The following is a 12,362-nucleotide window of genomic DNA, read 5'->3' as shown; positions in this document are numbered from 1 at the left end:
ATAGGAACCGCTACAGCGGGAAGGTAAACGGCGTTTCCATGTGCTGCTCTGGTTTGCCAGAAGCGGCTTTGTCATGCTGGCCACGTGACCTGGAAGCTATACGCTGGCTCCCTCGGCTAATAATGCGAGATGAGCATGCAACCCCAGAGTCGGTCACGACTGGACCTAATGGTAAGTGTCTGTAACCTGAAGCGCTTGTAACCCGAGGTACTACTGTATTTATATTCTTAACTTCTCAGTGCACAAACACAATATACACTTTCCTGCCTGGGCAAGCCTTCACTGTGGGAAAACCAGAATAAGATGTGAGCTTGGCAGGGCATCAGGATTTCTGACACATTTTCTCTCGGTTCCTAGTTAGGTGGCTTGTAAAAGGGAAGGAGCATAGTTGCCTCAGAAGCTGAAGACATACTTGTGATTTGAAGTGTTTTAGAGTTAACCACAAACCTTAATTTGGCTTTGAGTAAAAAGTTTCTGACGGCAACAGAGTCTAAGGAAAACAACAAAGATAGCTGCGTCAAAATAAAATGTGGACTTCTATAATACACATCTTGGGCCATGCAACAAAAAGTCATGTTGGGGGTGATGGAGGGATTCTGTCCTTTGCAATGACAAAATGAATTGACGTGCTTCTTGAACCAGTGAGACGGTCAGAAAGCATAACTACCCACTACACTCTCCTTCTTTCTGCCTTGTTATTCTGGAGCTCTCTGGTGGCAGGAGGGGGCTCTGGGGCGGGGGAGAGGGGGGAGGGGACAAATCCAACTATAAAATGGACCACCTTCGACTGTCTACTTGCATGGGACTCTCTCATGGCAGGAGGGGGCCCGTGGAGGGGGGGGTTGGAAGAAGGTGGAGAATATGTTATGTATGTTTTGTTTTTTAATGTGTAAAATCAATAAAAAATTATTTTTTAAAAAAAGAAAGCATAACTACCCACTGGATTTCAAACTTACCCAACTATCACAACACTTCTAACAGTTTAATCGCAACAAACGATGTGTTTGCCTTTTCATTTTGAGACAACACATGTTTAAAAATACATGTTTTGAGAGAAAAAATATGTTGAAAATAATATTCAAACCCGTATTTCTTAAAGTATTTAAATGTGAGTTTTGTGTGGTTTTTTTTAAAAAAAATATAATTCACAGGCTGGTGCAGAAATGAGATGAGATGGCTTATGGGTGAACAATCACAAAGGTAACACAGACTAGAAATAGGCTGATTCATCCATCTGTGTGTCATGGAGAGAGGGGGGGAAGCATGGCAAGAGAACTGGGGGTGGGCACATACACACACACACACACACACACACACACACACACACACACACCAAAGTCCTGAGGCATTTCTGTTCAATCAATCAATGCAATTTATTGTCTATAGCCAAAAGCCTTCACAGTGCATTGCAGACTCTCCAAGGCAAACCATCCACATATCTGACAGTTTAGGGTTTTCAGAGGCAGGAGTTCCTCTCTATTCTTCTAGTGCACCTAATATTATTTTTGTGGCACCTCCTCCTGCCTTCACCTAGGAGCCATGCAGTCTGCATGCATAATATCCACTTTGCTATTATAGGACGTGACGTTAACAAAGAAGAAATCCCAAAGCAATTTGTCTTACATTTCTTTCTTTTATGGTTCTACTGAGAACAGAAAGTATGAAAACAATTTCTACCACCAAAGATCCAGTATTTATTCACTCAATATCTTTGGTTTTATAGGTTACATTCATCCTAAAAGCTATGTGACTTTGCTCCGTTTCTAGCCATAGATTCATGTGGGACAGACATTTAAATAACAGACCCCACTGGAACCTATTCTATGTTGCCATATTTTGGATATAGGGCTGCTTTAGTACCAGCCTCCTATATATATATATATATATATATATATATATATATATATATATATATATATATATATTTGCAATTTATTTTACTATTTATTGATTCCATATTTTTAATCATCCTTTACCAGCTAAGATCAAGATTTGCTTGTTTACCTGTTATACATTAAAACCACAATGTTACAATATATATATAAAGGGAAAGGTAAAGGGACCCCTGACCATTAGGTCCAGTTGTGACCGACTCTGGGGTTGCGGCGCTCATCTCACGTTATTGGCCGAGGGAGCCGCCATATAGCTTCCAGGTCATGTGGCCAGCATGACAAAGCTGCTTCTGGCGAACCAGAGCAGCTCACGGAAACGCCGTTTACCTTCCCACTGGAGTGGTACCTATTTATCTACTTGCACTTTGATGTGCTTTCGAACTGCTAGGTAGGCAGGAGCTGGGACCGAGCAAAGGGAGCTCACCCCGTCGCAGGGATTCGAACCGCCGACCTTCTGATCAGCAAGCCCTAGGCTCTGTGGTTTAACCCACAGTGCCACCTGTGTCTAAATACAACTATTTATTACAACAAAATGGCTACAACAGCAGAGATCTTCATTATCTTGAAGCTTGACAAAAATAATAAATTTCCCTCAAGAGCCCAGTTGTACCTCCAAGAAGAGAGAATTCAATAAGCAGGGTGCCACTGCAGAGAAGGCCCCGTACCATGACACTAGCTTGTGGGGTTGCAACAAATCCCAGTCCTGCTGATTTTAGGGCCCAGACCTGCTGACATACTGAGAGCCCAATGCACCTACAGCTGGCACCACCCATTCTGGCTTTTAAATGGGTCTTGAAACCCCATATGTGTTGGGGCTCAAACCCACCACCCTGAGATAAAGAGTCTCCTGCTCTACTGACTGAGCTATGCTGGGCTGAATTTCTCACTACTGTATGGTTATATTCCTGCCTGTTTCAAAACACATTTCAGTTTTATGTGAATGGGCTGGATTGGGACCTATTTTTGACCTCAGCTTTGTTGAGAAGGAATATTGTAGTTTTATGCTCATATAAGCCAGCCTTGAGAGGGCTTTGCCCAGAAAGGCGGCCATTACATTAAACAAACAAACAAACAAACAAAGAATTATATTATTTCTGCCCAAGATCCCTAACACATTATTGAAGATTTACCTGCCCTACAGTATCTATTGCTTGGGATACATTAACAGCTCTTGCCCACAAACAGAATTTGTATGCCTGTTGACATCTGTTATACGGCAACATATAAAAACACTGTACAAATGCTATAACATTTCATCTATTAAATTGCAGTTTAAATAAACATTTGTCATAGCTCGGGTGTTTGTTTTTAAAATTATAGACTTCACTTTGGAGCTGCCACATAAAAATCTGCATGCATGGAAAGCTCAGGGTGGAGCCTTCATTCATAACATTTCTCCCCCCCCCCCACCAGCAGTTCTCTTTCTTTCCACTGCCCCCCAAGAATGCCTGAAATTGGGATGGAGCTCACAACACAATCCTGGGTGTGAACAGGTGTTAGCCATGTCAGTGGTTCTTTTGCTGCCTTCAGATCATTTTATTCAAGAATGAGGAAGTTCAGCTCTTACCCTTTTATAAGCCAAGTGTAATATTTATTCTTCTCAAATCTGCTGGCTATAATTGCCACCATATTTGGGAGTTCTGAATAGAATCTTCACTCGGTTCAGTGGTGTCTAAGGTAGAAATAAGTAACAAGAATTGGAAATCGTGAAAACTGAAGGTTTCCATTGTTTCAGCAAAATAACAATACCAACAACGATCAATAAATAGTGTGAAAGTTTTAATGGCTGTGGTCCTGAGAACATAGGCCTTCCAGAGCCAGTGGGTTTTCAAATTGTGATTACAGTGCCTTAAACAGTTCCAGTTTGTTAGCAGAAGTGAAAAGATTTTATTTCATTCTTGTTTGCTTATTTGTTTAATGTTACATGTGCAAGGGAGAGAGAAAATTGATCCCCCAGATCTGCCTCTTCCTCTTCCAGGTAAATGGCAATTTCCCTAAGAATATAGGCAAGTTAGTATTAAGAATGGCAGCATAAGGTATTAAAAAGTCTTTACGTGTGTACATAGTTACTCCATTTATGTCTGAAAAGGTTGTAATCCTCAAACATTTGCAGAATATTATTATCAGGTTGATCCAAATTATCTAATTATGACGTCCATGTTTTGTGTCTTTTGGTACCTGCCTTCATCATTTACAGGTGGGAAACCTGTACTCCCAACAGCCAGTTTGGCCAATGGTCAGTGTCAGGGACCATGCTGAGGAGGGCTGCACTGAGGAAGAATGGTGAGAGCCACCCCCTCTCCCTGATCCTGATCCTGAATCTTCCCAGGAGGAGGAAGACAGCATAGATTTGGATCAGTGGTTTGCAGAGGGGCATAGTTCAGAAGGCAGAAGCTGGGAAATACTGGATGGGGAACAGCTAGCAGAAGAAACACTAGAAGAAAGAGAGTTAACAGATTCACAGTCTCTGGATAGCATTCACCCCACTTCTCCAAAGTCACAGAGAGCTCAGAAAGTGTCAGAACAGAAAGCACAGAGGGTACGAGCTCAGATTACATGACGTAGATTAATAGGGACGGGGGGGGGGAGTGTCCCTTAATTGGGAGCACTGCCATTTCTAGGAGATGTGTTCTTTGTTCTCGCACTGTGTATTATTAAAGGTTCTAACTCAGGCATTCCCAAACTTCGACCCTCCAGATGTTTTGGACTACAATTCCCATCATCCCTGACCACTGGTCCTGTTAGCTAGGGATCATGGGAGTTGTAGGCCAAAACATCTGGAGGGCCGCAGTTTGGGGATGCCTGTTCTAACTGGTTAGATGTTCCTTTCATTTGATCTTCTTCTCTATTGCTCCCCCCGGGGGAGCCGATTCCCCGAAGCCTGACAGGAATGATGAGACCCCAACAACTTCTGGAGGTCCACAAGTCCTAACCGCACCCCCCCCCCATTCTAACCACTTCACCTCATTGGCTATGTGTGAGTGACAACTGTTTGACTCACGATTGTATGCCAGACAGTAGACTCTGTAAGGTCAAGCAACGTGATCAAAGGGACGATAACCAATGGGAAAAAAATATATCACAACATTTTCATGAATGTAAAACCTATAATGGCCAATTTGATTTAGAAGATCGTAAGTCAAAGTACAAGTAGATAAATAGGTACTGCTCCGGCGGGAAGGTAAACGGCGTTTCTGTGCACTGCTCTAGTTTGCCAGAAGCGGCTTTGTCATGCTGGCCACATGACCTGGAAGCTGTACGCCGGCTCCCTCGGCCAATAAAGAAAGATGAGCGCCGCAACCCCAGAGTCGGCCACGACTGGACCTAATTAATGGTCAGGGGTCCCTTTACCTTTACCTAAGTCACACTTGCAACATGTGAGAGGTGTGCAGATGGAGTGACAAGGACATGACAGAAGGGGTGATGCTAAGAAAGGTGACCTAACAATTCTTCCTTGCACAATTTAATTGGATGGGGGGAGTCGCTAAGTAGAATTGGTTCATTTTTCATACATAAGCAGTGTATGGTCTTGTGTGAATCAGTCCAAGAGAACAAGGAAGATGTTGTATGATGGATACTGTAGTCTTCTGCATGCAGTCTACAACTTACTGTTGACCTTGTTATCCCAACTGAAAACAAAAGTCCATCTTCAAGAAGGAAAGAATAATATGCCGAAGAATGGGGGAACGAAAAATTACAAGAATATGTACTTGGTACACTTAGACCTGAGAAACCTAGCTGATGAAGAATCATCGAAACAGGGCCTTGTCCTGATGTTGATATTTACTGGAAGTTATCCTGAATAAAACTTTGTGAAGATTCTTTGAAATTATCCTTTCTGGCCCGAGTTCTTGTAATTTTTCGTTTACTTTTGGACTTTACCAAGAAGAATGGGGGAAAGCATTTTTCCATGATTAAAAAGGCACTTCTTTGATATATCAGGAAATAAAATGTCACAAGCTCTTGTAGAATAGCCCTCCTGTGAAGTTTGGATATTCATGTGGAAAATTAGCTTAGGTATGACTGAGTTGTCAGCATTTCGAAATCCCATGCTGAACATGTTCAGTGAATTTATGACCATGATGATACTGAATGTTCATAACTGGCCTGATCCCAAAGCTTCTTGAGGATGGAAAGAATCTGGTCTGCTGCAATGGATTTTACTCAGCCCAGTACAACCATCAAATGAAAGGTATCTTGTGCATAAATGTATGTAAAGCAGTCTAATGGAGGCGCTGGATGTGGGCTACATCTGCAGGTGAGGCAATGGATATGCTGGACTGTTGTTTTGACTCAGTAATGGACTGGATGAGAGCCAATAAACTGAAGCTCAATCCAGATAAGACTGATGCATTATTAGTGGGCAGTTCCCTAGACCAGATGGATGGGAGGTTGCTGCTCTTGGTGGGGTTACACTCCCTGTGAAGGAGTAGGTACATAACTTGGGGATACTCCTAGATCCTCACTTGATGCTCAGATGGTCTCAGTGGGTCACAGTGCCTTCCATCAGCTTCAGCTGGTGTCCAATCTGCACCCCTATCTGGACAGGGTAAGCCTAACTACTGTTGTCTATACTCTATAGGTTAGATTATTGCAACACATTATACATAGGGCTGCCTCTGAAAACGGTTCAGAAACTTCAGCTAGGGGCAAGACAGTTTGAGCATATTACACGGATCCTGGCCCGACTGCTCTGACTGCTAATTAGTTTCTGGGCCTAATTCGAATGGCTCAGTACCGCAATACCGCCTCTCTTTATATGAACCTACCCAGAGCCTGAGATCATCCTCTGATTCCCTTCTTTGTGTGACTCCTCCACAAGAGGTCTGGAGGATGGCAAACAAGAAAGGCCTTTTCTGCAGTGGCTCCCCATTTGTGGAAAACTTTCCCCAGGGAGGTTCAGCTCACACTTTCATTCTACACCTTTAGGCACCAGGCAAAAAAGTTCCTCTTCAACCAGGCCTTTGGCATCCAAAGCAGTTTTAAATGTGTTGTGGGAGGGGGTATTATTGCTTTGCTTTAGTTCTTATTTTTATTATGTATTTCGTGTTGTGTTATGTTGTAGTTTTATGTTGTGAACTGCCCTGAGATTTACAAATGAAGGGCAGTATACAAATTTAATAATTAAATCTGTTGCACAACCAGAACAGCAGTGCTGTGTAAAACCCAAGGTCCACAGCTCAGTGGCAGAACAGCTGTTTTGCATGTTGAAGGTCCCAGATGACATTTACAGGTAGAGCTGCCTGAAAACCCGGAAAACTACTAACAGATGGTGTACCAAGAGGTATGGATCGATGATCTAATTTGATATGAGGCAGCTTCCTATGTTCCTAAATGCACTCTGCATATGGTAGAGGAACTCCACGGATAATAATATATGTTCCACATATTTCAGGACTAAGTCTCAACACTAAAAATAGGCTTCTTGGCTGTGTCTCTAGGTTCTGGGGCTTATCCTGGTCTAATAATAATAATAATAATAATAATAATAATAATAATAATAATAATAATATAATAATACCCCACCCATCTGGCTGAGTTTCCCCAGCCACTCTGGGCGGCTTCCAACAGAACAGAACATTGAAATGCAATAATTTCTTAAAGATTAAAAGCTTCCCTAAACAGGGCTACCTTCAGATGTCTTCTAAAAGTCTGGTAGTTGTTTTTCTCTTTGACATCTGGTGGGAGGGCGTTCCACAGGGCGGGTGCCACTACTGAGAAGGCCCTCTGCCTGGTTCTCTGTAACTTGGCTTCTTATAGTGAGGGAACTGCCAGAAGGCCCTCAGCACTGGACCTCAGTGTCTGGGGAGAACAATGGGGGTGGAGATGCTCCTTCAGGTATACTGGACCAAGGCCGTTTAGGGCTTTAAAGGTCAGCACCAACACTTTGAATTGTGCTCGGAAACGTACTGGGAGCCAATGTAGGTCTTTCAAGACCGGTGTTATGTGGTCTCTGTGGCCGCTCCCAGTCATCAGTCTAGCTGTCGCATTCTGGATTAGTTGTAGTTTCCGGGCCACCTTCAAAGGTAGCCCCACATAGAGCGCATTGCAGTAGTCCAAGCGAGAGATAACTAGAGCATGCACCACTCTGGAGACAGTCCATGGGCAGGTAGGGTCTCAGCCTGCGTACCAGATGGAGCTGATAGAGAGCTGCCTTGGACATAGAATTAAGACCTGTTATTGAGACTACTGTATATTGCAATGTTTAACTCACTGCAGATCTTCAAAAACAAAAAAAGGTGACAGCACAAGACATGAGAACGAGGCACAAAATAATTCCCTCAGCTGACAGCAAGTTAATGAGTCATTGCACAATCATCTCCATTTCATGCAAGCCAGGTTTATACCTGTATTCCTAACCTCCTTGATTTCATCACCAGAGGTTTTACCCTATTACTCATAAGGTTATCAAAATATGTGTGAATTGGCTCTTGGGGTGCATTTCAACATCTCCCTGCAATCCATGTTCTCGTAGTCAGCTTAGAAATCAGAAAGCAATAATGAATATGATTGCTCAATATGCCAGCATTTGAGCTTCTGTTTCGTGATTTTGAGGATAATGTCGATGTACACACTTTCTCACAGGAAAGGATATGGAGGTGGCACTTTATTCACCCACGCAATGAGACAACTGCAGCACCACCATGCAAGGCAAAGGCAGCAAGTTGAATAACAGAGGAGTTGTTTTTAAGAAATGGCAAAACTCACTGAAAGACAAACTATGAAGGCACTGTAATATCACTGTACTGGCTAGAAATCCTGAAAAGATAAGGCTATCAAAGGTCACTAGGTTTATGACTATACTTTTCCTCCAGTATCATACGTAGCAGAGACAGATTTAGGGGATTTGCTTGCCTGCACTGGGCGCTGAGCCGAGAGGGTGCCACAGGGGGTGCTGCAATAATGACTAACAATGGAAAGTGACCATACCTGCCAAGTCTCCCGCTGAAAAATGCGGGATCAGCAGCGGTGCGGCACCGGAAGTTGCGTGGAAGCAACTTCCGGGGTCGCTCTTCCCATGTGTGGGCACCAGAAATCGGGCAATGCGGCCACCACCAAGATGGCCGTCGCGCATGCGTAGAAGCGACTTCCGGTGCAGCTCTGCCCGATTTCTGGTGCCCACACATGGGAAGAGCGGCACCCAAAATGGAGGCTCCCTGGCAGGTAGGAAATCCGGGGGATTTCCAGGATTTTTCTCCATTCGGGAGAACAGTGGGAAACGGATTAAAATCCGGGGGTTTCCCACGAAAAACGGGATACGTGGCAGCTAAGGAAAGTGACAAGTGAGGGGGCACGGAATTTAGGCATCACTCAGGGCACCAGTGAAATGTCAAAGTCCAAAGTCCGCCACTACACGTAGCATGGCACTGAATACCAGTTGCCAGGAGGAAACAGCAGCAGAAGGTTTTTTTGCTAGTGACCTGCATGTGGGCTTCCCGTAGGTATCTGGTTAGTCACCATGGGAAACAGGATGCAGCTCTAGATAAGGGCTAGATCCAGCTCTTCTTATGGGCAGGTGGCTGTGGAAGAAAGGAAGCGGCCTTATACAAGATCAAACTAATCATTTATTGCATTTATAGCCCAACTTTTCCTCCAAGGTGCTCTAGGAGGTATACATGGTTCTTTCTCCCCATCTTCATTTAATCCCCACAACAAGCCTGTGAGGTAGGTGAGCCGGAGAGGCAGTGACTGGCCCAAGGTTACACACTGAGCTCCATGGCCAAGTGGGTATTTGAACCCTGGTCTCTCAGGTCCTAATTCAACACTCTAACCACTTCACCACACTGGCCTAGTATTGTCTTCCCAAAAGCCCTTCTTAGAAGTTACCATGCACACCAAGATGTGTATGAGGAATGTGGCCACGGGGACTGGCTGTGGGGGAAATTTAGCCCATGCTGAATTTCAGCTCTACCACACCCAGCCATAGGCATGCACAGGATTTAGTTTCTAGCCTGCCACTCACCCACCTGTAGAGTAGTTTGTGGTGGAATCCCTGCCAAAGGCTACATACTGTGCCTGCTGATGGACGCAGATATTGAACTGCTTATAAGGAACATAGGAAGCTGCCTTATAATGAGTCGGGCCATTGGTCCATCTGGCTCAGTACTGAAGGAAACATCTCTTCAGGGCTTCAGGCAGAGAATCTTCCCCAGCCCTACCTGGAGATGCTGGGGATTGAACCTGGGACCTTCTGCATACAAAGCAGATGCTCTACCACTGAGCTACAGCCCTTCCCAGAGTTCCCTTTTCTATAAAGATACTTGGCCTTTCTGAAAAATTAGGACTGCCTTCTCTAGAATGATGTTCACTGTGACACAGCATAGGGCTCCTATACTATTCAAGGAATTTTTAAATATGGAGATTTCATTTCAGCAAAAGGGAATGTGTTATTTATGAATTAAATAAGAGCAAAGGAAATAGAATCCAGAAAACGATAATGCAACTCCCACTGTGCCGTCTGCTTGTCAATTTTGCATGAGGGATTGCGGAATTGCCAGTCAAAAGTGACTGAGCGAGGAGATCATTCAACATTAGCAAGAAAATGACCTGTTTGTCTCTTTCTATCGCTATGTATTCTAGAGAATCCTCCCACAGGCATCTGTCTGTTTGAAACTCCACCCACATGCTGATAGATGTCCCATGGAATTGGCAAGTCTCCTTGAAGGCAACGTAATTTAAAAAAAACAAATAAATAAAATGTTACACCCACAAGAAACTCTGCCTGGATTATAAAGATGAATGAGGTCCTCGGCAGTTCATGAAAAAGGCAAAAGGAAATCAGTGCGTTTAATAAAAACAATGCCCCTTTTCAGGTGAGACGTTCATTTTTTGAAAGCATGGGTTGGAGACAGTCACTTTCAAAGTTTTTTTTTTACTGAATGAGTCATTGATCTATTTGGAATATTTATGCACAACACAAAGTTTCTCTGAGCAGTTTACATTGTGAAATGAGGCAACAATGAAAGCAGTCTAAAAAGTTTCACTTCCTTGAGATTGGTAGGCCTCATCAGGGAGATTGTATCAGCAGCTCCTGGAAAAACTGAATGGAAGTGGCTGAGCTGTTGTTGAGAGCAGTGGGAGGAGATTAGTGGACCAAAGCCACTTCCGCGCCTGCGACGGAAGTGGCGTTGTGGGCCGACCGACTGCACCACCGCGTAGGGGCTGCGAGTTCAGCCCCTACGCGATGGTGGCTTCCCGCCTGCGTCATCCCCGACCAGCCAATGAGAACGGTCGGGGCGGAGCCGCCAGATTTAAAGCTCCCCGCAGGCGGGAAGCCGACCTCTTTCCTCCCTTGTTCGCCGGAGCGAACAGTTCACCCGCCCACCCACCCCTTAAAAAGAGGTAAGGGGACGCTGCTATGGACGGGAGTCGGTTGCCTGGTTAGTCAGCGGGCCGGGTAGGACTTTTCCCATACTGGGCTAGCCATGATGGGTTTTTCGCCTACCCAGTAGCATGTCGTCACAACTTAGGTTAGGCGGTTAGGCGTTGGAAATTTGCATAACAATAGATGGAGGAGGGGCAGATTACGTCAACGGCTGCCCAAATTTGGAGAAGTAATTCCGTTAAAGGATTCCCGGGGCGTCGCTTGGTCCTGAGCCTGGAGTTGCCTGGGCCGTAGGGCACGCCCCTTCGGTGGCCACAGGAGGAGCTCTAGTAGATCTACATCGCGGGGCTCCTTTCTGGTGGTTAACTTCTCAAGGACTCCAACACACGGGTTGGAGTCGGATATAGTCTGTTAGGTTCCAACGCCTAAGCCAATTCCGCTCAACATGCTTATCAATAAAGTTGTGGCCTTAACCACCCAATTAAATCTTAATCTCTGTGTCACGAGTCTTGATTATGTGGGAAGGAGGGACATTGCCACACAAAGTCCTCTCCCCAGTCTTGCTGCTGCTGCTGCTGCTGCTCTCTCTGGTGAAGCTGAAAGCTGAAGATTTGGGACAGATAAAACTTCTTCATGCATCACATACCTGTAGTTAAATTTATGGAACTTGCTCCCACAGAAAGCAGTAATGGCCACCAATCTAGATGGCTTTAAAAGAGGATTGGATAATTTCATGGAGGAGAGAACCATTAGACATGATGGCTATGCTCTGCCTCCACAGTTGGAGGCAACAATGCTTCTGAATACCAGTTGCTGGAAAAGCCAGAGGAGAGAAGAGTTTTCTTGTGGTCAAATTCTGGTTGCTGGTTTCCCACAGGCATCTGAGTGGCCACTGTGAGAACAGGTTGCTGGATGAGATGGGACATTAGCCTGATCCAGCAGGTTTTTCTTATGTTCTCAGGCTCACAGTGTGTGTGTGTGTGTGTGTGTGTGTGTGTGTGTGTGTGTGTGTGTGTCCCCCACCCCACCTGCCACACATCCCACCCAGGAAACATGTTATTGTGTGCACACCAGGCTCACGAAACTCAAGAAGGGCCTGGACTTATTTTTGCCTGGGAAGATGAGGTAGTTGATGAACATAAAAC

At 44.6% G+C, this 12,362-nt stretch overlaps 1 non-coding gene across 1 annotated transcript; it reads right to left on the bottom strand.

Moving 5' to 3' along the window:
- Positions 1-10,052: 10,052 nt before the first annotated feature.
- TRNAT-UGU (transfer RNA threonine (anticodon UGU)) lies at positions 10,053-10,121 on the bottom strand. Its single transcript has one exon. It is a non-coding gene; the product is annotated as a tRNA-Thr (tRNA).
- Positions 10,122-12,362: the final 2,241 nt, after the last annotated feature.

Source organism: Zootoca vivipara, chromosome 4 (genome assembly GCF_965207765.1).
Source record: "Zootoca vivipara chromosome 4, rZooViv2.hap1.1, whole genome shotgun sequence".
In the NCBI taxonomy this organism is placed as follows: domain Eukaryota; kingdom Metazoa; phylum Chordata; class Lepidosauria; order Squamata; family Lacertidae; genus Zootoca; species Zootoca vivipara.
Note: the sequence above shows the minus strand (reverse complement) of the source record. Positions and strands in the feature narration are given on the sequence as shown.